Here is a 25,239-nt window from a genome sequence, read left to right as displayed (position 1 = left end):
CAAGCCAACACCATAACAATTATGTCTTCCTCAATAAATGAGATAAAAATAAAAAGTGATGTAGCTTTGTCAAAGTTAAATGATAGGCTAAAATCCTGTATATCACTAAGGCATATCAATTTCATCTAGGCTCTCAAGATACAACATCACCGATTATGGAAGAACTTTTACATTTTCTTCATCACACATTAATAGTGATTTTTAAAATAAGTTCTCTAGTCCTCTATATCATTTCACTAATATTGACTTCTAAACACATATGCATACAATAGATGCACAGGTAGAGAAAATGTGAACAATTTACTAGCTATTATTGTAATCTTAATGGCCCTATCATCATTGTGAATCCTTTACATGATACATGAAATCAATAACTCTTCCCAAACCATAAAAAAAACTATGGGTCAGTAATGATACTGAAGCTACAAATACACAGATTATGAAGATTTAAATGTTGACTCCTCTGTAATCCCCACATCAGAGCTAAAACCAGGAGAATAATGACTAATAGAAGTCAACAACCGAGTAGTTAGGGATAGTCATTGAATATTAGTTTCATCTGAAATTGTTGTACACTCCGGAGTTGTTCCTTCTCAGGCCTAAAAAGAGCTGCTATCCCAGGACGCCTAACTTAAAGAATCCTAATATCAGCAGGACCAGGCCTATGTTGTGGACAAGAGAGCTCGTTTTCCTGAGTTCAAAGACAGGACAGAGGGATATGGCTGAGATATGGGGTGAATCTGGAGCCCATGGGGATGCACTCTCCAAGCTCCAGTATAGGAATGGGGCCTCTAGGGTCCCAGGCCACCCACCACGCCCTCTCGAGCAGGATCTGGGCAACATTCCCTGTCAGTGATGAGGCAGCCCTAGCACTTGTCACGCCCCGATGTCGTGTCCTATGTGGGCCCCATGCTCTTGGGACCACACCCCACACTCTGCAGGTCCATGCTACAGGGTCCTTCATGCCTCAGGAGTAGAGACCACACAGCAAGCAGTTCCCTCCCCAACCAGCAGGAGGAGGGGAGGAGAGCAGGGGCACCAGGGGAATCTCACTCAGACAACAACACCCCAGCGGTGCCAGCGGGGACAGTGATGATGCAGATGAGGCACAGACCAAGAGATGGGACCAGAGGACCCAAAAGGCAGCTGGTCAGGTCCTGGCTCACCTGCACCCCGGACACCTTTGTCCCGCATACACCCCCTTCCTCATACACCCTCTCCTTAAATGCAGATTCTTCAGATGCAAACAGGCAGAGCTTCAGACTGAAAGTCAGCTCTTCCAAAATGACCCGTCAGCAAACACTGCAGGATTCCACTCCAGTGGGTGCCCTGGAGTCGACAACTCAGGGACTGAAGTGGATATCGGTGCCAGGGGCAGTGGGAGGGAATGGGGAATGAGACTTTCATGGTTGTGGAATTTTGGTTTTGCAAGATGAAAAGTTCTAGGGATGGTGGTGATGGCTCCACGAGAAAGTGAATATATCTGATGCCTCAGAAACGTGCACTTAAAATGGTGACGATGGTAAAGGGTATGTGACGTGTGCTTTATTTCACTTAAAATAAATTCTTAAAATAATGTCTTGTTAACTGAGATTCCATTTCGACTCCCCTTCATCACAAATGTCGGAGGCCCAGACACAGTCCCCTACCTTAGGGGCCATCACGGTACCCTCACAGAGCACGTGGGAGACCATTCTTGGGGGGGGGGGGCTAGTCTGTGCTCACCTGACCTCTGTCCAGGGGGACCCAGGCAGTGGTGACCCCCATAGATTAGACATAGGATATGCTATAGTATTAATATGATACCACCAAGTGTTGTCACTCACCGGAACACAGAGCAGCAACCCACTCAAACATGCCTGACCTCATATGATTGTGACAAGATTAAGAGAAGAAAAGGAACCACAGGTTAATCAGGACAACACCCTTAATGCAGAGGTTGGAAATCTCAAAGGGGACAGGACACACTGCAGGCAAAGAGCGCATATGCGGTCTCCCCATACATGTGATCCTGACCCATGCAGGTATGGTGAGACCCACACAGTCCCCGCACCCTATACCTGGGGCCACACATCCACACTCACCAGGGTGACCCACCTCCCCAGACCCCTCCACCTGGGTCACATGTCCACAGTCCCAAGGTGACCTCACCTCCCCAGACCCTGCACCTGGGGTCACACGTCCCCTTGGTCAGGACACCATGGCTCTGCAGGGGGCTCCCCCAATGTGGAAGCAAGCTGGGTCCCTGGGACCTCCCGGGATGGGAAAAAGCGTCAGGTGGGTCTCCTTTCCCCACACTTGTCCCATAGGAGTCCTCCTCTTCTCACTTTGGTTCTGTGTGATTTTAACTGTTTTTAAAGCTTTCATACTAGAGTTGAACACACGACCCTGGTGCTGGCATGCTCAGTCCTTTCTCGTCTCACTTACATGTTGAGAAAACTGACAGGACAGCAGGGCTGAAAGCCGAGGGGCAGCTCTGGACTCTGCTGAGTAGGGACGGTAGACTGGAGGGAGAGCTCAGCAGCAGCCTCAGCTGTCACCCATCGGCCTTTTGCCCGATCTGCGTGCCCTGCAATCAATTGACCAGCTAAACCTGCTTCCCTATGCACCATGCACGTGCTGGTAAATTGGAATTATTGCCAGGTAGTCCTCCTGAGGATTCTCCATGAGCCCCAGGGAAGGTGAACCTTGCAGGGATTAAGACTAAGGCCCCGACCATAGCACTGACCCTTGGGAGGACCAGGTCACCACACTCAGAAGAGAGGCTGTTACGTAGACAAGCCCAGCTCAGCTCCAGACCCCAGACATCTGAGCACTGACATTCAGATGCAGGCACGGAGCTTCCCAGTTCTGAGGCCAGGCCGGGTCTCTACCCAGGTCCCCATAGTCCTAGCGTACACAGAACATGGTCAGGTCTAAATCTTCTTATTATAGACAACACATGGTTAGCTCTAAACATAATCAGTAGACAGGACATGCAGAGGTCTAAATCTACCATGTAGACAGAACTTGATCATGTTTAAACTAGCTTAGGGGTGATCTCATAGGAGGTACAGATCACAGACATGGGTCTCTCATCTTTGGACACCCACATCAGGAAACTGAACAAAATCTTTGTCATTAAACATTTCAACAGGCAAAACAGAAATGTTCCCAATTTCTCTGGCCGCCTGATGGTCAGGATCCACGGGCGAGCCACGGACTTCTTAGAGTGCAGCCCAGTCTGCTGCCAGGACAGACAAGAAGTGGCCTGGTTCCAGCCTCCCAGGCTTCCAGAAGGAGGCGGCCACACTGGAAGCCCAGGCAGGAGAGTCCTGCATGGTCCGGGCCGGGAGATCCGGTCTGTCCATTCGGCAGGCCGATTCCGGGCGGGGCGCTCAGGGCCGCTGAGAGCCCTGCACTCAGGTCCTGCTTCCCTGCAGCGTGTGCGTGTGCGTGTGCTTGTGTGTGTGTGTGTGTGTGTGTGTGTGTGTGTGCGTAGAGGGGGCGGTGGCTGACGTGTCCCATGGTTCCCGTCCCGGGCACCGCGCTGTCTTCGAGGGGAGGCACGGGGAGAGGTAGGGGCACAGAAGCCGTTGGAGAGGAGAACCCACCGCGGAACTCCTTGCACACTGGCTCGCCCCACCCGGAGACCCTCCTGCCCATCGTGGGCCGCATGTCGCCCCCCAGTCCCCCACCCCCGAGGGCAGGGTGCCTGCTCTTTCAACAGCACAGGGTCTCACATGAAGGAGACCCATTGGGGGCTGTCACCCCCCGACTCCTGATGCTGTGTTTGGGGAGAATGAACCCCCTTGACTGGGCGATGGGACCCTGTGAGGAAAGAGGTGGCGGCCCCATCTAAGTCGGGGCCTGGCTGAGATATGAGAAAACAGGAGCCAAGGGCAGGGCCTGGAGGCCAGGCCAACAGGAGGGGCACCCCCAGCCTTGGCCGGGCTCTCCAACGGTGACATTGTTGCTTTAGGGGACCTGGGACAGGTGACTGAATGTAATGGGAGTCTAAACTGGACCCTGAATGGGGCTTAAAGAAGGTGTGAAGGATGTTACTGAGACAGTGACAGTCATTGGAAGACAAACTCTGTGTCAGGATAACCTGCTCCATCCATTTAAATCCCTGAGATCTGTGACCTTTACGTGGCTACGCAGGATTGTTAGAGCAGCTGCGTGCGGATATATCTGGGGCACAATTCAGTCTGCAGGCAACTTGCAAGTGCTTCCCGCAAACACACAGGTGTGCGCACAGGCAGGCACAGCACACACACAAACATATGCACGTGCACAGCACAAATATATTCACACACTAGCATGTGAACACACATGCACGCATATGCCCATGCACACACTAATGTGTGCAAGTGCACATACCTATGCACATCATATGTATGCAAACAGGCACATGCACAGGCAAAGCACACACACAGGGAATAAAGTGAATCCGTAAAGCATTAACTCCTGAACACAAGTGAAGCTGACATGTATTTTTCCCTTTTCTTAGCCTTGATGTTTTCCACAACAAAAAGTTTAAGAAAAAAGTTACTGGCAAATGACTTTTGATTCATAGGACTTTCTGATGTTATTCCACAAATATTATGACAGTAGAAATGAATGTAGATATTACATGTGTCCACTAATGGATGAATGGAGAAGAAAAACACGGTCCATCAATACAAGGGGAGGCTATTCAGCCTAAAAAGGAAGGCAATTCTGACACAGGCTGCAGCAGGGATGAACCTTGAGGGCATTATGCTCAGTGATGTAAGCTAGACACACACACACACACACACAAAAAAAAAAAAAACAAACAGTGCTTGATCCACTCATACAAGGCACCTAGAGCAGTCGGAAACATAGAGACATAAAGTAGGATGTTGAGTGCCAGGGGCTGAGGGAGGGACAATGGGGAGTGAGTGTTTAATGGGGACTGTTTCAATTTTGCAGGATGAAAAAGTTCTGGAGGATGATGGTGGTCAGGTTTGCACAACAGTGTGAATTACTTCTTGACCCTGAAATGTGCACTTAAAAATGGTTAAGATAGTAAATTTTATGTTATGTATACCTGACCACAATTTTTAAAACTTTTTAAAAAACAACAGGAAATAGTCCATGAATACCACAAGATGCACAACTTCACTAACAACAGAGGGATTAAAGCCATAAGAAAAATACCGTGCATACACCTACCAGAATGGCAGACATGAAAGACATAGTATCAAATATCAGCAGGATGTGGAGCAATGGAAAGCCTGGTAGGCAACGGGGGGATGCAACCACTTCTGAAACTATCGGGCCTCAGATAGCGAAGTCCTTGCACAGAGACCCACAGTGCTCCTCCCAGTTGAACACAAACCCACCAGCCCTGCACCAGGACACACGGACATGGACTCGCAGCCACAGGAGCCAAACCTGAAAGAACCTGAAGGCCATCACAGGTGGATGCAGAAACGAACCATGCACGCTCCTATGAAGGAATATTCCACAGCAATGGAGTACATTATGTTTAAAGGTAGTAAAACTATAAAAATTATTTTTTCAAAAAAAAACTATATTTACAAGATGAAAGAATCTATAATTCTGGCACCTAGGGATTGTCGAATGCTCCTAAAAATAGATTGCTGTGGAAATGTTTATTATAGGGAAATTGACATATTCTCTAGGAGGGACGGGGTGAATGGGCCTGCTACATTTTCTACATTGAGGACATATACAGGTTTTGATGCTACTTCTGTTAAATCAAGTGGGGCTTCATTGGATTTCTGCTACTGCGGAGATAATCAAATTCTGGGTAGGGGTCAGGAGAAAATTAGTCATAGGTGTTCTTGTGTAATAATTACTGTTGAAAGTGTAAATGATCCATTTATAAGTAAGACTGAGAATAGAATAACTGCTACATTACTTCATATGAGATGATTGTCTGTGCTATTGTTCCTAGAGCTCCAGTGAGTGAGTATTTTGAATGTGAAGTTCATCCAGATCTGAGGATGGAATAAATGGCTAGGTGTGATATGGCTAATATAAATAATATGCCTACATTTTTACTAATTAGTGGATAAGATATGGGAAGAGGAATTCATGTTGTGAGAGCCAGGGTTAAGGCTAGCATTGGGGCAATAATATATAAATTGATGATGTTGATGGACATAGTGGTTCTTTAATAAGTAATTTGAATGCCTCAGCAATGGGTTGTAATAATCCATGGGGGCTGATGATTTTTGGCCCTTTCTGGATTTGTATATAGCCTAGGATTTTCCATTTAGTTAATATGAGGAAGGCTATGGTGAATTAAATTGGGTAATTTGTGAAAGAATGTTGATTATAAACATATTCTTAGGAAGAGGACTTGAACCAGTGCAGAAAAAGTTTCAGTTTTACATAATTACCGGGCTCTGCCACCGTAACGAACCCTGTTCTACAGTAGGGTATGTATAAATTAATTGAATGTAGATTATATCATCATTTACTTTGAAGACATTTTGTAAAGTAAGCCCTATTGCTCTTGTCCTTTCTTTCATACTGGAAGAAATCTGCAATAGACAGAAACCAACCAGGATGACTCCAGTCTGAACTCAGATCACGTGAGACTTTAATCGTTGAACAAACAGACAATTAATAGCAGTTATACCATTGAAATGTCGTGATCCAGCATCAAGGTCATAAACCATATTGCCCATATGAACTCCAGAATACAATTACACTGTTATCCCTAGTAAAACTTGTTCCATTGATCAGTGTTTTAGAAGAACAGGTGATAAAGCATTTTGACTAGCTGGCCTAAATTGTAATCACTCAGAAGTGGTTTTATTCTCCAAAAAATAAATGGCGCACGGGCTCAAGACACACCGGCTTCAGTAGTTGTGGCGTGCAGACTCAGTAGTTGTGGCCCACTGGCTTAGTTGTTCCGTGGCACGTGAGATCTTCCCGGACCGGGGATCGAACCGGGTCCCCTGCATTGGCAGGCGAATTCTTAATCACTGCATCACCAGGGAAGTCCCAGAATCGCAGTCTCCCTTTTAATATACCTTAAGCCCAAAGAATCCATGGAAAATGGTTAACAGAAAATAAGACAATAAAATATTGTAAGGACTATAACAGAAGCATATAGTACACAGTTCATATAGACACATCCCAAGCAGTTACAAAGTATATGAAAAGGGAGGCTGCAATTTTAAAAGAATAAGAAAAATTATACCCACAAACTCCCAATCTTTCCTGAAACGTTGCAATCTGAAACCCTATTGTAGGAAGCAGACGATTTCAGGAGACATTCTACAAATGAAGGACTCCAAACCCTGTGGTTGGATAAGGAATTCTGGAAGGAAGGTATCCTCACCCAAGGAGAGCAGGTTCCTATACTTCTCTAACATCACATCCCTGTACAATTCCCATTGATCTTGGTCCAGGCATTCTCACTCCTCTTGAGAGAAATCTATGGCCACATCCTGGAATGTCAGCAGTCCCTGAAATTAAAAGTACACACGCCATGTGGCCACGGGAAGAGTTCATAATGTGACCCAAGAAGAAAACAGCAAGTTTAGAGAACCGCCTTTCATTTAGAAGAGTGTCTTCAATTATCCACACACACACACACACACACACACACACACACACACATATATATATATATATTTTTTTTTACAAAGTAACTTTCTCTACCTTATTTCTAACTACAAGAAAAGAGTATGGCATGTGATCCACAAAACCAGTATAGAGACTATACTTGTCTGGAAAAGAAATGATAAAATGATGGTTTCAACACAGGCATATGCATTTTTGAGTGTTTTCTTTATATCAAACTGGATAAAATGTGTATTTCTCATACAGAAAAGACATGTCGAGGTAGAAATGGACCTTTCAACTCTTCATGGGTACACAAGTACACTGGGGAGATTGTAAAAGTGCAGATTGTGATTCAGTAGGTCCGGTGGGCCTGAGTTCTATTTTTTTAACAAGCTCATTTTTAACTAGTGATGCCACAGTCTCTGATTCATTAACCACAACTGTGAATATCAGAGTCATAATTAGAAAGGTAAAAATTCATATTTAATTTTGAACTTAAAGTGTTTTATGGATTTTACACCTTTAATAGAATAGTGAGCACAGCAGCAACAATCATTTGTGAATATTTACTATAGACTGTGTATCTTTCTAACTTTTTCGTGTAGGATTCCAGGAAAAAGACCTGGGCTGCGGCCACAGTGGGCGTGGCCCCCAGGCCGGGCCGCCCCTCCAGGACCCCCGACGGGGCCCTGCGCTCCTGGCGGCTCCCTCCCCCGCCGCCCCGCTCCCTCCCGGAAGGCCTCAGGGCAGAGCGGTCCCACCCACTGCGCGCTGAAAAGAGCCCGCGTTTCCTCAGAGCTGGAACTCCCCGCTCGGGCGGGGTCTCTTCCCTCCGCCTTCACGGAACTGCCCCGGAGCCCGAGGGGAGGGCGACCTCACTGAGGCTGCCGGCTCTGGAGGCGCCCCGGCGGCCGAAGCCGTGACAGTCGCGGGGACGGCGGGCCGGGTAAGTGGGCGCCGACCCTCCGCCTGGTCCGGTGCCCGGGCGGCAGCACAAGACCAGCTTCTGAGGGGCAGGGGTTCGCTGCCACCCGCCGCTGCTGTGCAGAAAGAGCGGCCTCCAGCGTCTGGTCCCCGGGAACTTCGGTCCCTCCTCTCGCCCCTGCCCTCGGCCTGGCTCGCGAGGCCTGGTGGGCGTGGGGAGGGGGTCGGCCTGAGCGTCCTGAGGGGAAACGGGGCAAGGGAGGCGCAGGGTCCGGCTGCGGCGTCAGCGCCCCTCCTCCCGACTGCGGGGAAAGCGGCTGAAAACTCCTCCCGAGGCGCGCAGGCCCCTTATTCAGCCAAGTCCCTCTGCGCTCCTTCCTCCCTGAGCTAAAGTACTGGGGGGAGGGGACACGGCAGGGGACTGGCTCAGGTAATGGGGAACATCAAAAGGTGATTGTTAACTAAGGAAAACCAGCTCTCCCAAGGTGAGGAATGCAGCGCTTTTCTTTGCCTGGGCTCACTGAAATCCTTCCTTTGATATGCACCTCAGCTCTCTGGGGCCTGCATTCTGTATTTGCATATCCTGAGTGCCTCAGGGCCCGCCGGCTCACATCGGAGGGCTGCAAGTGCTGAAGACTGTGACATCCTTTGTTTACTGATAGGGCAAGAAATATTCCATTTCTCACAGGCTTGAGGGGCAGACAGTGAAAAAAAGTCAGAGAATCTCACTCGTCATGTACTTTGGTTTACATATAGACAATATTTATACTTAACTGTGCTAATAGAGGTTCTCAAGTCCAATCAACTTGTACTACTGCCCTCTATGTATCAATTTCATCAATATCATAAGATAAATGCCTATAGAATTGACTTAATCCATTTAAATAGGATAATGATTTTTAAAGGAAACATAATAGAAATATAACAACAAAACCTTTACCACTAAAGGCTGGGTCTGGAACAACCTAAATAAATGTTCCATTGTTAAAATATTGAAAGATGTATTCAATAGAAATATCAACAAAAATGACAAATAATAAGGGTAGCAGAATGTTGAAATGTTCTTTCTTTATCATTAAAGTGGCAGAAAATCATTTATTAGTAGGCACTGGGGGCAGAAGATGCCTGATTTTATGCCTTTGCCATATTTGTGCAGTTGCTTCAACAAGTAACTTAGAGACAAAATGGAAAAACAAGGAGGTTTGTGCCTGAGATCATGTTGATGTGAAACCAGGGATGGCCACCTTGTGCCAGGTGAGTTCAGTTTACCTGGCAGGTAGACCGCAGAGCTCCTGGGAAGCAAGGGTTGGGATTTTTCTGCTGGGTGCCCCTTAGGTTCTGTGACTTGACTGACTGACTGTGAGTCATGTTTCGGGAAAGACCTGATCACAGGAAAAGGGTGGGAATAGAGTGCTTTGGGGAGCAGCTAACAACATTCATCACAGCTCACGGCCTGAATGAATTTTAAAGAAACAGGAAAACAAATGCTTCTTATGGAATCAGAGAATGTGAGGGCTGGACAACCCCAGAAAATGAGGAACACCCATCCCATTTTCCAGATGACAAACCAGAGGTCCAGCAAGGTGAAATCCCTCACCCAAGTTGCACCCGTCTCTCCTCCCCACTACGTGGTTCATGAAAGCAGGACTCTTCCTGTCTTGATCACTGCTGAACCCCAACAAGGGCCAGGCATCTAGCAGCTGCTCCAAAAATTTGGGTTGACTGTAGGAACAATGCTATTTCTTTCTTTCTCACTCTTATTCAGGATTGTGCCAAGAACTCCCCAGGTTGCAATGTAATACGATAAATGTAAATATTAATTGAGTTTTGTTGTGATGAGGACTTAGGCTTTGAAGGTAACAGACTTGGTTCAGATCTTGGTTCTGCCACTCCATAGCTGTTTGGCTTTGGGAAAATTACTAAACCTCTCTGAGATTATTTCCTCCTTTGTAAAGTGGGGATAAATCTATCTGAGCCAGCAGAGCACCTGCATGAGAGATGTGCACTAAATATTGGTCTTTCTCACTCTCCTACGCCATCTCTCTGTTCTTCCCAGAGAAGCTGTACAGAAGGATATAGTACTTTTTAAAAAAATAGTTAACTAATTAATTAATTAATTTGTTTTTGGCTGCGTTGGGTCTTCGTTGCTATGCGCAGGCTTTCTCTAGTTGCGGCAAGCGGGGGCTACTCTTTGTTGCGGTGCGCGGGCTTCTCATTGCGGTGGCTTCTCTTGCTAGCCTTAACCCCAATGCTAGCCTTAACCCTGGCTCTCACAACATGAATTCCTCTTCCCATATCTTATCCACTAATTAGTATAAATGTAGGCATATTATTTATACTAGCCATATCACACCTAGCCATTTATTCCATCCTCAGATCTGGATGAACTTCACATTCAAAATACTCACTCACTGGAGCTCTAGGAACAATAGCACAGACAATCATCTCATATGAAGTAATGTAGCAGTTATTCTATTCTCAGTCTTACTGATAAATGGATCATTTACACTTTCAACAGTAATTATTACACAAGAACACCTATGACTAATTTTCTCCTGACCCCTACCCGGATTTGATTATCTCCGCAGTAGCAGAAATCCAATGAAGCCCCACTTGATTTAACAGAAGTAGCATCAGAACCTGTATATGTCTTCAATGTAGAAAATGTAGCAGGCCCATTCACCCCGTCCCTCCTAGAGAATATGTCAATTTCCCTATAATAAACATTTCCACAGCAATCTATTTTTAGGAGCATTCGACAATCCCTAGGTGCCAGAATTATATACAGCCCAAGTCATCATTAAAACACATCTAACAATCTCCTTTCTATGAATTTGAGCCTCCTACCTACAATTTTGATATGATCAACGCATACATCTCTTATAAAAAGTTTTTTTTTACCACTAACATTAACCCTATGTATATGAGAGTTTTCACTACTTGTCATCATACCAGGCAACCCACCACAAATTTAAGAAATATGTCTGAGAAAAGAGTTACTTTGATAGAGTAAATCATAGAGGTTTCAAGGCTCTTATTCCTGGAATTGAATTCTTCCTAATAATTTTACATTCTCCACGCTACCTACCACATTACACCACATGCTATATAGTAAAGTTCTCTAAGTAAGCTTCAGGCCCATAGCCCCAAAATATTTTTGTATATCCTTCCTGTGCTAATAAACTCTCATTGTTTTTACCATCATTCTACTGACCATTTTCTCAGGAAATATAATTGTATAACAAGCTCACACTGGTTAATGGTATCCCCATTCTAATAAAAAAAAACATGAACCCATAAGCTACAGAAGCATCCAACAAATATTTCCTAAAACAGTCCACCACATCAATACTACTTATAATGGCTATTATCATTAATCTAATATACTCTGGTCAAAGAGCACAATGAATAACAAAAATGTTTAATACAGCAGCACCCACCCTCATGACAATCACCCTTGTCACAAAAGTAGGACTTTCCCCATTTCACTTCTGAGTGCCTGAAGTCACACAAGGCATCCCATGAACAGCAGACCTGATGCTATCAACATGACAAAATTGCACCCCTATCAGTTTTATACCACATGTCACCATCCATCAACCTAAATATACTATTAATCATAGTGATATTATAAATCATAGCTGGAGGCTGAGGCAGACTTCTCCATACTCACCTGGAAAATATTACACCCTCCTCATCAATTGCCCATATAGGATGATTAACAGCTATTATAATGTATATTCAGATTATAACAATCCTAAACATACTAATTTATATCATAACAACACTATCTTCTTCTTATTTATGCCCAGATCATGTACTACAAGAGTATCATTATCACACACATGAGATAAAACACCTCCCATCACAATCATTTTCCTCACCATTATAGTATCATTAGGACATTATAGTATCATTAGGACATCGCCCATCATTTGGGTTCTACCCATCATTTGGGTTCTACCCAATGAATAATTGGTTCTACCCAAATGAATAATTATCCAAGAGATAACAAAAATGACAACATCATTCTACCAACACTAATAGCCATCATAGCAGTCCTCAGCACATATTTCTACTTGCAGCTAACATACTCCACATCACTAACTATATTCCCTTCATTAAACAACACAAACACAAAACAATTTGAACATACAAAGAAATAACCTTCCTATCATTACCAATCATAATACCCACACGATTACTACACACAACACCCATTCTATCGGTGCTGGACTAGGAATTTAGGTTAGTTCAGACCAAGAGCTTTCAAAACCCTAAACAAGTGAAATTTACTTAATTCCTAAAAATAAGGATTGCAAGACTTTATTCTACATCAATTGAATGTAAAGCAAACACTGTATTTAAGCCAAATCTTTACGAGATTGATGAGTTTTAACCCCAGGCAACTTTAGTTAACAGGCAAATCCTCTGGTCAACTGGCTTCAGTCTACTTCTCCTTCATTTGAGAAAGAAAAAAAGAAAAAAAAAAAAAAAAAAGGCAGGAAAATCACTGGCAGAATTGAATCTGCTTCTCTGAAGTTACAATTCAATTTGTTGATTCACCACAGGGTTTGCCAGAAAGAGGGCTCAATCTCTGTCTTTAGATTTACAGTCTAATGCTAACTCAGTCATTTTACCTCTGTTCATACACTGCTGATTATTTTCAACAAATCACAAAGATATCGGCATTTTATATTTACTATTTGGTGCTTGAGCTGGAGTAGCAGGCAGCACCTTAATTATATTAATCCAGGCTGAGCTATGCTGACCTGGACCGCTACTTGGAGATGCCCAAATCTGTAAAGTAGTCATAACAGTCCCTGCACTTGTAATAATTTTCTTTATAGCTGTACCCATTATGATTGCAGGCTTTGAAAACTGACTTGGGCCACTAATAACTCGGACAGCTGAAGTAGCATTTCCCCCAATAAATCATATAAACTTTTGACTACTTCCCCCATCATTCTTACTCCTACTCATATCACCAATAGTAGAAGCTGGTTCTGGTACCAGTGGAACCGTGTATTCAGCTCTAGCCTGCAATCTGGCCCATGCAGGAGCCTCTGTCGACCTAACTGTTTTCTCCTTACATTTAGCAGGTGTCTCCTCAATTCTTGGTATTATTACTTTTATTACTATAGTCTTTAATACAAAACCAGCAGTCATATCCCAATACCAAACACCATTATTTGTTTAATCTTCTCCAACTATAGCCATATTACTATAATTACCAATCTCAGTCCAAGCAGCCAGAATTGCCATGCTGTTAAGAGATAGAAATCTAAACACTACTTTCTTTGACCCTGCAGGAGGAGACCGAATCCTATACCAACACTTATTTTGATACTTTGCTCACCCTGAAGTCTGTATTCATGGCCTAACAGGGTTTGTTATAAACTCACATATCATTACCTACTATTTAGGACAAAAATTGCCTTTCAGCTATCTGGGAATAGTATGAGTCATGTCCCCTGGTTTTTTAGGAGTTCTCTTGTGGGCCCATCATATGTTTACCATAGGGATAGCTGTGGACTCAGGAGCACACTTTGCATCAGCTACCGTAATTACTTCTATCCCTACAGGAGTAGAAGTATCTAGCTGATTAGCAACTCTTTATTTAATTTTTCCTTTTCCTTTCATTTTTTTTTTTTTTTGGCTGAGTTGGGTCTTGGTTGCTGCGCATGGGCTTTCTCTGGTTGCGGTGAGCGGCAGCTACTCTTCGTTGCGGTGTGCGGCCCTTTCATTGCAGTGGCTTCTCTTGTTGCAGAGCACGGCCGCTAGGCGCGTGGGCTTCACTAGTTGTGGCTGGCGGGCCACAACTAGAGGGCAGGCTCAGTAGTTGTGGCACACGGGCTTTTTGCTCCGCGGCATGTGGAATCGTCCCAGACAAGGGCTCGAACCCGTGTCCCCTGCATTGGCAGGCGAATTCTTCACCACTGCGTCACCAGGGAAGTCCCTGGTTAGCAACTGTTCACGGAGGTAATACTATATGACCTCCCACTATATTATGAGTTTTAGGCTTTAGTTTTTCTTTTTACAGTAGGTGGTTTGACAGGAATCATCTTAGCCAACTCATCCCCAGACATTGTCCTCCAGGATACATTCTATGTAGTAGCACGCTTCCATGACCTAATGTCCACGGGAGCAGTCTTCACTATTATAGGAGGCTTCCTACACTGATTCCCACTATTCTCAGGTTATACAGTTAACTCAGCATGAGCAAAAATTCACTTCACAAGTATATTTGTAGTAGTAAATATGACTTCCTGCAGCACTTTCGTGGCCTCTCAGGGATGTCACTACGTTAGTCTGAGTACCCTGAGGGACGCACACCATGAAATATTTTGTCTTTAGGCTCATTCATCTCAGTAGCAGCAGTAATGCTAATAATCTTCATACTTTGAAAAGCATTTGTGTCTAAACAAGAAGTCTTAGCAGTGGAAATTGCTACTCCTAACCTAGAATGGTTACACGGATGTCCTCCACCATATCCTATGTTTCAAGATCCTACCTATGTAAACGTAAAATAAGGAAGGACTCAAGTCCTTTTCAACCAGTTTCAAGCCAACACCATAACAATTATGTCTTCCTCAATAAATGAGATAAAAATAAAAAGTGATGTAGCTTTGTCAAAGTTAAATGATAGGCTAAAATCCTGTATATCACTAAGGCATATCAATTTCATCTAGGCTCTCAAGATACAACATCACCGATTATGGAAGAACTTTTACATTTTCTTCATCACACATTAATAGTGATTTTTAAAATAAGTTCTCTAGTCCTCTATATCATTTCACTAATATTGACATCTAAACACATATGCATACAATAGATGCACAGGTAGAGAAAATGTGAACAATTTACTAGCTATTATTGTAATCTTAATGGCCCTATCATCATTGTGAATCCTTTACATGATACATGAAATCAATAACTCTTCCCAAACCATAAAAAAACTATGGGTCAGTAATGATACTGAAGCTACAAATACACAGATTATGAAGATTTAAATGTTGACTCCTCTGTAATCCCCACATCAGAGCTAAAACCAGGAGAATAATGACTAATAGAAGTCAACAACCGAGTAGTTAGGGATAGTCATTGAATATTAGTTTCATCTGAAATTGTTGTACACTCCGGAGTTGTTCCTTCTCAGGCCTAAATAGAGCTGCTATCCCAGGACGCCTAACTTAAAGAATCCTAATATCAGCAGGACCAGGCCTATGTTGTGGACAAGAGAGCTCGTTTTCCTGAGTTCAAAGACAGGACAGAGGGATATGGCTGAGATATGGGGTGAATCTGGAGCCCATGGGGATGCACTCTCCAAGCTCCAGTATAGGAATGGGGCCTCTAGGGTCCCAGGCCACCCACCACGCCCTCTCGAGCAGGATCTGGGCAACATTCCCTGTCAGTGATGAGGCAGCCCTAGCACTTGTCACGCCCCGATGTCGTGTCCTATGTGGGCCCCATGCTCTTGGGACCACACCCCACACTCTGCAGGTCCATGCTACAGGGTCCTTCATGCCTCAGGAGTAGAGACCACACAGCAAGCAGTTCCCTCCCCAACCAGCAGGAGGAGGGGAGGAGAGCAGGGGCACCAGGGGAATCTCACTCAGACAACAACACCCCAGCGGTGCCAGCGGGGACAGTGATGATGCAGATGAGGCACAGACCAAGAGATGGGACCAGAGGACCCAAAAGGCAGCTGGTCAGGTCCTGGCTCACCTGCACCCCGGACACCTTTGTCCCGCATACACCCCCTTCCTCATACACCCTCTCCTTAAATGCAGATTCTTCAGATGCAAACAGGCAGAGCTTCAGACTGAAAGTCAGCTCTTCCAAAATGACCCGTCAGCAAACACTGCAGGATTCCACTCCAGTGGGTGCCCTGGAGTCGACAACTCAGGGACTGAAGTGGATATCGGTGCCAGGGGCAGTGGGAGGGAATGGGGAATGAGACTTTCATGGTTGTGGAATTTTGGTTTTGCAAGATGAAAAGTTCTAGGGATGGTGGTGATGGCTCCACGAGAAAGTGAATATATCTGATGCCTCAGAAACGTGCACTTAAAATGGTGATGATGGTAAAGGGTATGTGACGTGTGTTTTATTTCACTTAAAATAAATTCTTAAAATAATGTCTTGTTAACTGAGATTCCATTTCGACTCCCCTTCATCACAAATGTCGGAGGCCCAGACACAGTCCCCTACCTTAGGGGCCATCACGGTACCCTCACAGAGCACGTGGGAGACCATTCTTGGGGGGGGGGGGCTAGTCTGTGCTCACCTGACCTCTGTCCAGGGGGACCCAGGCAGTGGTGACCCCCATAGATTAGACATAGGATATGCTATAGTATTAATATGATACCACCAAGTGTTGTCACTCACCGGAACACAGAGCAGCAACCCACTCAAACATGCCTGACCTCATATGATTGTGACAAGATTAAGAGAAGAAAAGGAACCACAGGTTAATCAGGACAACACCCTTAATGCAGAGGTTGGAAATCTCAAAGGGGACAGGACACACTGCAGGCAAAGAGCGCATATGCGGTCTCCCCATACATGTGATCCTGACCCATGCAGGTATGGTGAGACCCACACAGTCCCCGCACCCTATACCTGGGGCCACACATCCACACTCACCAGGGTGACCCACCTCCCCAGACCCCTCCACCTGGGTCACATGTCCACAGTCCCAAGGTGACCTCACCTCCCCAGACCCTGCACCTGGGGTCACACGTCCCCTTGGTCAGGACACCATGGCTCTGCAGGGGGCTCCCCCAATGTGGAAACAAGCTGGGTCCCTGGGACCTCCCGGGATGGGAAAAAGCGTCAGGTGGGTCTCCTTTCCCCACACTTGTCCCAGAGGAGTCCTCCTCTTCTCACTTTGGTTCTGTGTGATTTTAACTGTTTTTAAAGCTTTCATACTAGAGTTGAACACACGACCCTGGTGCTGGCATGCTCAGTCCTTTCTCGTCTCACTTACATGTTGAGAAAACTGACAGGACAGCAGGGCTGAAAGCCGAGGGGCAGCTCTGGACTCTGCTGAGTAGGGACGGTAGACTGGAGGGAGAGCTCAGCAGCAGCCTCAGCTGTCACCCATCGGCCTTTTGCCCGATCTGCGTGCCCTGCAATCAATTGACCAGCTAAACCTGCTTCCCTATGCACCATGCACGTGCATGGTAAATTGGAATTATTGCCAGGTAGTCCTCCTGAGGATTCTCCATGAGCCCCAGGGAAGGTGAACCTTGCAGGGATTAAGACTAAGGCCCCGACCATAGCACTGACCCTTGGGAGGACCAGGTCACCACACTCAGAAGAGAGGCTGTTACGTAGACAAGCCCAGCTCAGCTCCAGACCCCAGACATCTGAGCACTGACATTCAGATGCAGGCACGGAGCTTCCCAGTTCTGAGGCCAGGCCGGGTCTCTACCCAGGTCCCCATAGTCCTAGCGTACACAGAACATGGTCAGGTCTAAATCTTCTTATTATAGACAACACATGGTTAGCTCTAAACATAATCAGTAGACAGGACATGCAGAGGTCTAAATCTACCATGTAGACAGAACTTGATCATGTTTAAACTAGCTTAGGGGTGATCTCATAGGAGGTACAGATCACAGACATGGGTCTCTCATCTTTGGACACCCACATCAGGAAACTGAACAAAATCTTTGTCATTAAACATTTCAACAGGCAAAACAGAAATGTTCCCAATTTCTCTGGCCGCCTGATGGTCAGGATCCACGGGCGAGCCACGGACTTCTTAGAGTGCAGCCCAGTCTGCTGCCAGGACAGACAAGAAGTGGCCTGGTTCCAGCCTCCCAGGCTTCCAGAAGGAGGCGGCCACACTGGAAGCCCAGGCAGGAGAGTCCTGCATGGTCCGGGCCGGGAGATCCGGTCTGTCCATTCGGCAGGCCGATTCCGGGCGGGGCGCTCAGGGCCGCTGAGAGCCCTGCACTCAGGTCCTGCTTCCCTGCAGCGTGTGCGTGTGCGTGTGCTTGTGTGTGTGTGTGTGTGTGTGTGTGTGTGTGTGCGTAGAGGGGGCGGTGGCTGAAGTGTCCCATGGTTCCCGTCCCGGGCACCGCGCTGTCTTCGAGGGGAGGCACGGGGAGAGGTAGGGGCACAGAAGCCGTTGGAGAGGAGAACCCACCGCGGAACTCCTTGCACACTGGCTCGCCCCACCCGGAGACCCTCCTGCCCATCGTGGGCCGCATGTCGCCCCCCAGTCCCCCACCCCCGAGGGCAGGGTGCCTGCTCTTTCAACAGCACAGGGTCTCACATGAAGGAGACCCATTGGGGGCTGTCACCCCCCGACTCCTGATGCTGTGTTTGGGGAGAATGAACCCCCTTGACTGGGCGATGGGACCCTGTGAGGAAAGAGGTGGCGGCCCCATCTAAGTCGGGGCCTGGCTGAGATATGAGAAAACAGGAGCCAAGGGCAGGGCCTGGAGGCCAGGCCAACAGGAGGGGCACCCCCAGCCTTGGCCGGGCTCTCCAACGGTGACATTGTTGCTTTAGGGGACCTGGGACAGGTGACTGAATGTAATGGGAGTCTAAACTGGACCCTGAATGGGGCTTAAAGAAGGTGTGAAGGATGTTACTGAGACAGTGACAGTCATTGGAAGACAAACTCTGTGTCAGGATAACCTGCTCCATCCATTTAAATCCCTGAGATCTGTGACCTTTACGTGGCTACGCAGGATTGTTAGAGCAGCTGCGTGCGGATATATCTGGGGCACAATTCAGTCTGCAGGCAACTTGCAAGTGCTTCCCGCAAACACACAGGTGTGCGCACAGGCAGGCACAGCACACACACAAACATATGCACGTGCACAGCACAAATATATTCACACACTAGCATGTGAACACACATGCACGCATATGCCCATGCACACACTAATGTGTGCAAGTGCACATACCTATGCACATCATATGTATGCAAACAGGCACATGCACAGGCAAAGCACACACACAGGGAATAAAGTGAATCCGTAAAGCATTAACTCCTGAACACAAGTGAAGCTGACATGTATTTTTCCCTTTTCTTAGCCTTGATGTTTTCCACAACAAAAAGTTTAAGAAAAAAGTTACTGGCAAATGACTTTTGATTCATAGGACTTTCTGATGTTATTCCACAAATATTATGACAGTAGAAATGAATGTAGATATTACATGTGTCCACTAATGGATGAATGGAGAAGAAAAACACGGTCCATCAATACAAGGGGAGGCTATTCAGCCTAAAAAGGAAGGCAATTCTGACACAGGCTGCAGCAGGGATGAACCTTGAGGGCATTATGCTCAGTGATGTAAGCTAGACACACACACACACACACACACACAAAAAAAAAAACAAACAGTGCTTGATCCACTCATACAAGGCACCTAGAGCAGTCGGAAACATAGAGACATAAAGTAGGATGTTGAGTGCCAGGGGCTGAGGGAGGGACAATGGGGAGTGAGTGTTTAATGGGGACTGTTTCAATTTTGCAGGATGAAAAAGTTCTGGAGGATGATGGTGGTCAGGTTTGCACAACAGTGTGAATTACTTCTTGACCCTGAAATGTGCACTTAAAAATGGTTAAGATAGTAAATTTTATGTTATGTATACCTGACCACAATTTTTAAAACTTTTTAAAAAACAACAGGAAATAGTCCATGAATACCACAAGATGCACAACTTCACTAACAACAGAGGGATTAAAGCCATAAGAAAAATACCGTGCATACACCTACCAGAATGGCAGACATGAAAGACATAGTATCAAATATCAGCAGGATGTGGAGCAATGGAAAGCCTGGTAGGCAACGGGGGGATGCAACCACTTCTGAAACTATCGGGCCTCAGATAGCGAAGTCCTTGCACAGAGACCCACAGTGCTCCTCCCAGTTGAACACAAACCCACCAGCCCTGCACCAGGACACACGGACATGGACTCGCAGCCACAGGAGCCAAACCTGAAAGAACCTGAAGGCCATCACAGGTGGATGCAGAAACGAACCATGCACGCTCCTATGAAGGAATATTCCACAGCAATGGAGTACATTATGTTTAAAGGTAGTAAAACTATAAAAATTATTTTTTCAAAAAAAAACTATATTTACAAGATGAAAGAATCTATAATTCTGGCACCTAGGGATTGTCGAATGCTCCTAAAAATAGATTGCTGTGGAAATGTTTATTATAGGGAAATTGACATATTCTCTAGGAGGGACGGGGTGAATGGGCCTGCTACATTTTCTACATTGAGGACATATACAGGTTTTGATGCTACTTCTGTTAAATCAAGTGGGGCTTCATTGGATTTCTGCTACTGCGGAGATAATCAAATTCTGGGTAGGGGTCAGGAGAAAATTAGTCATAGGTGTTCTTGTGTAATAATTACTGTTGAAAGTGTAAATGATCCATTTATAAGTAAGACTGAGAATAGAATAACTGCTACATTACTTCATATGAGATGATTGTCTGTGCTATTGTTCCTAGAGCTCCAGTGAGTGAGTATTTTGAATGTGAAGTTCATCCAGATCTGAGGATGGAATAAATGGCTAGGTGTGATATGGCTAATATAAATAATATGCCTACATTTTTACTAATTAGTGGATAAGATATGGGAAGAGGAATTCATGTTGTGAGAGCCAGGGTTAAGGCTAGCATTGGGGCAATAATATATAAATTGATGATGTTGATGGACGTAGTGGTTCTTTAATCAGTAATTTGAATGCCTCAGCAATGGGTTGTAATAATCCATGGGGGCTGATGATTTTTGGCCCTTTCTGGATTTGTATATAGCCTAGGATTTTCCATTTAGTTAATATGAGGAAGGCTATGGTGAATTAAATTGGGTAATTTGTGAAAGAATGTTGATTATAAACATATTCTTAGGAAGAGGACTTGAACCAGTGCAGAAAAAGTTTCAGTTTTACATAATTACCGGGCTCTGCCACCGTAACGAACCCTGTTCTACAGTAGGGTATGTATAAATTAATTGAATGTAGATTATATCATCATTTACTTTGAAGACATTTTGTAAAGTAAGCCCTATTGCTCTTGTCCTTTCTTTCATACTGGAAGAAATCTGCAATAGACAGAAACCAACCAGGATGACTCCAGTCTGAACTCAGATCACGTGAGACTTTAATCGTTGAACAAACAGACAATTAATAGCAGTTATACCATTGAAATGTCGTGATCCAGCATCAAGGTCATAAACCATATTGCCCATATGAACTCCAGAATACAATTACACTGTTATCCCTAGTAAAACTTGTTCCATTGATCAGTGTTTTAGAAGAACAGGTGATAAAGCATTTTGACTAGCTGGCCTAAATTGTAATCACTCAGAAGTGGTTTTATTCTCCAAAAAATAAATGGCGCACGGGCTCAAGACACACCGGCTTCAGTAGTTGTGGCGTGCAGACTCAGTAGTTGTGGCCCACTGGCTTAGTTGTTCCGTGGCACGTGAGATCATCCCGGACCGGGGATCGAACCGGGTCCCCTGCATTGGCAGGCGAATTCTTAATCACTGCATCACCAGGGAAGTCCCAGAATCGCAGTCTCCCTTTTAATATACCTTAAGCCCAAAGAATCCATGGAAAATGGTTAACAGAAAATAAGACAATAAAATATTGTAAGGACTATAACAGAAGCATATAGTACACAGTTCATATAGACACATCCCAAGCAGTTACAAAGTATATGAAAAGGGAGGCTGCAATTTTAAAAGAATAAGAAAAATTATACCCACAAACTCCCAATCTTTCCTGAAACGTTGCAATCTGAAACCCTATTGTAGGAAGCAGACGATTTCAGGAGACATTCTACAAATGAAGGACTCCAAACCCTGTGGTTGGATAAGGAATTCTGGAAGGAAGGTATCCTCACCCAAGGAGAGCAGGTTCCTATACTTCTCTAACATCACATCCCTGTACAATTCCCATTGATCTTGGTCCAGGCATTCTCACTCCTCTTGAGAGAAATCTATGGCCACTTCCTGGAATGTCAGCAGTCCCTGAAATTAAAAGTACACACGCCATGTGGCCACGGGAAGAGTTCATAATGTGACCCAAGAAGAAAACAGCAAGTTAAGAGAACCGCCTTTCATTTAGAAGAGTGTCTTCAATTATCCACACACACACACACACACACACACACATATATATATATATATTTTTTTTTACAAAGTAACTTTCTCTACCTTATTTCTAACTACAAGAAAAGAGTATGGCATGTGATCCACAAAACCAGTATGGAGACTATACTTGTCTGGAAAAGAAATGATAAAATGATGGTTTCAACACAGGCATATGCATTTTTGAGTGTTTTCTTTATATCAAACTGGATAAAATGTGTATTTCTCATACAGAAAAGACATGTCGACGTAGAAATGGACCTTTCAACTCTTCATGGGTACACAAGTACACTGGGGAGATTGTAAAAGTGCAGATTGTGATTCAGTAGGTCCGGTGGGCCTGAGTTCTATTTTTTTAACAAGCTCATTTTTAATTAGTGATGCCACAGTCTCTGATTCATTAACCACAACTGTGAATATCAGAGACATAATTAGAAAGGTAAAAATTCATATTTAATTTTGAACTTAAAGTGTTTTATGGATTTTACACCTTTAATAGAATAGTGAGCACAGCAGCAACAATCATTTGTGAATATTTACTATAGACTGTGTATCTTTCTAACTTTTTCGTGTAGGATTCCAGGAAAAAGACCTGGGCTGCGGCCACAGTGGGCGTGGCCCCCAGGCCGGGCCGCCCCTCCAGGACCCCCGACGGGGCCCTGCGCTCCTGGCGGCTCCCTCCCCCGCCGCCCCGCTCCCTCCCGGAAGGCCTCGGGGCAGAGCGGTCCCACCCACTGCGCGCTGAAAAGAGCCCGCGTTTCCTCAGAGCTGGAACTCCCCGCTCGGGCGGGGTCTCTTCCCTCCGCCTTCACGGAACTGCCCCGGAGCCCGAGGGGAGGGCGACCTCACTGAGGCTGCCGGCTCTGGAGGCGCCCCGGCGGCCGAAGCCGTGACAGTCGCGGGGACGGCGGGCCGGGTAAGTGGGCGCCGACCCTCCGCCTGGTCCGGTGCCCGGGCGGCAGCACAAGACCAGCTTCTGAGGGGCAGGGGTTCGCTGCCACCCGCCGCTGCTGTGCAGAAAGAGCGGCCTCCAGCGTCTGGTCCCCGGGAACTTCGGTCCCTCCTCTCGCCCCTGCCCTCGGCCTGGCTCGCGAGGCCTGGTGGGCGTGGGGAGGGGGTCGGCCTGAGCGTCCTGAGGGGAAACGGGGCAAGGGAGGCGCAGGGTCCGGCTGCGGCGTCAGCGCCCCTCCTCCCGACTGCGGGGAAAGCGGCTGAAAACTCCTCCCGAGGCGCGCAGGCCCCTTATTCAGCCAAGTCCCTCTGCGCTCCTTCCTCCCTGAGCTAAAGTACTGGGGGGAGGGGACACGGCAGGGGACTGGCTCAGGTAATGGGGAACATCAAAAGGTGATTGTTAACTAAGGAAAACCAGCTCTCCCAAGGTGAGGAATGCAGCGCTTTTCTTTGCCTGGGCTCACTGAAATCCTTCCTTTGATATGCACCTCAGCTCTCTGGGGCCTGCATTCTGTATTTGCATATCCTGAGTGCCTCAGGGCCCGCCGGCTCACATCGGAGGGCTGCAAGTGCTGAAGACTGTGACATCCTTTGTTTACTGATAGGGCAAGAAATATTCCATTTCTCACAGGCTTGAGGGGCAGACAGTGAAAAAACGTCAGAGAATCTCACTCGTCATGTACTTTGGTTTACATATAGACAATATTTATACTTAACTGTGCTAATAGAGGTTCTCAAGTCCAATCAACTTGTACTACTGCCCTCTATGTATCAATTTCATCAATATCATAAGATAAATGCCTATAGAATTGACTTAATCCATTTAAATAGGATAATGATTTTTAAAGGAAACATAATAGAAATATAACAACAAAACCTTTACCACTAAAGGCTGGGTCTGGAACAACCTAAATAAATGTTCCATTGTTAAAATATTGAAAGATGTATTCAATAGAAATATCAACAAAAATGACAAATAATAAGGGTAGCAGAATGTTGAAATGTTCTTTCTTTATCATTAAAGTGGCAGAAAATCATTTATTAGTAGGCACTGGGGGCAGAAGATGCCTGATTTTATGCCTTTGCCATATTTGTGCAGTTGCTTCAACAAGTAACTTAGAGACAAAATGGAAAAACAAGGAGGTTTGTGCCTGAGATCATGTTGATGTGAAACCAGGGATGGCCACCTTGTGCCAGGTGAGTTCAGTTTACCTGGCAGGTAGACCGCAGAGCTCCTGGGAAGCAAGGGTTGGGATTTTTCTGCTGGGTGCCCCTTAGGTTCTGTGACTTGACTGACTGACTGTGAGTCATGTTTCGGGAAAGACCTGATCACAGGAAAAGGGTGGGAATAGAGTGCTTTGGGGAGCAGCTAACAACATTCATCACAGCTCACGGCCTGAATGAATTTTAAAGAAACAGGAAAACAAATGCTTCTTATGGAATCAGAGAATGTGAGGGCTGGACAACCCCAGAAAATGAGGAACACCCATCCCATTTTCCAGATGACAAACCAGAGGTCCAGCAAGGTGAAATCCCTCACCCAAGTTGCACCCGTCTCTCCTCCCCACTACGTGGTTCATGAAAGCAGGACTCTTCCTGTCTTGATCACTGCTGAACCCCAACAAGGGCCAGGCATGTAGCAGCTGCTCCAAAAATTTGGGTTGACTGTAGGAACAAT

Source organism: Eschrichtius robustus, chromosome 1, assembly GCF_028021215.1.
Source record: "Eschrichtius robustus isolate mEscRob2 chromosome 1, mEscRob2.pri, whole genome shotgun sequence".
Lineage (NCBI taxonomy): Eukaryota > Metazoa > Chordata > Mammalia > Artiodactyla > Eschrichtiidae > Eschrichtius > Eschrichtius robustus.
Note: the sequence above shows the minus strand (reverse complement) of the source record.